Below are 769 nucleotides of genomic sequence, written 5' to 3'. Positions count from 1 at the left end.
AGCTGAGAATAGACTTGGTGCTGTGGAAGATGAGATACATAACAATTCCATACAACAGGAGAGATTGGAAAAAAAACTTAAAGCAAATGAGCAGACAATGGAAAAATTAGTCAAAAAATGGGAACAGATGAAAATAGAAGTCTATGATAAGATCAACAGAAACAACTTAAGAATCATTGGAGTCCCAGAGACCCAGGAAGAAAATTCCCAGGAAGAATCAATGGTCAAGAACATCATTAAAGAGAAACTTCCAGAGCTAAAGAATATAGGTGATCAAATCCTACATGCTCGAAGAGTACCAACCAAAAGAGACCCCAGAAAAAACACCCCAAGACACATGCTAGTCACAATGGCAAATCCCACAGATAGAGACAGAATTCTGAAAACAGCAAGATCAAAAGGGGAAATTACATTCAAGCAAGCTTCCCTGAGATTTACAGCAGACCTGTCACCAGAAACACTCAATGCCAGAAGGCAGTGGTGGGATATTGTGACAAGACTGAATGAAATGAATGCTTCACCCAGAATACTATACCCAGCAAAACTCATTTTCCGGTTTGACGGAAGAATACATGGTTTCCAGACAAAAAACAGCTCAGAAACTTCACAGACACAAAACCAGTCTTAAGAGAAAAACTGAAAGACCTAATCTAAGACAAGACTACCCAAAAGACACACCAAATTTTGAAATAAAGATGGCGTTAAATCCCAGGACTATTCTTTCTCTCAACGTCAATGGACTAAATGCACCAGTTAAGAGACACAGAGT

This window comes from Suncus etruscus, chromosome 10, assembly GCF_024139225.1.
Source record: "Suncus etruscus isolate mSunEtr1 chromosome 10, mSunEtr1.pri.cur, whole genome shotgun sequence".
Lineage (NCBI taxonomy): Eukaryota > Metazoa > Chordata > Mammalia > Eulipotyphla > Soricidae > Suncus > Suncus etruscus.
Note: the sequence above shows the minus strand (reverse complement) of the source record.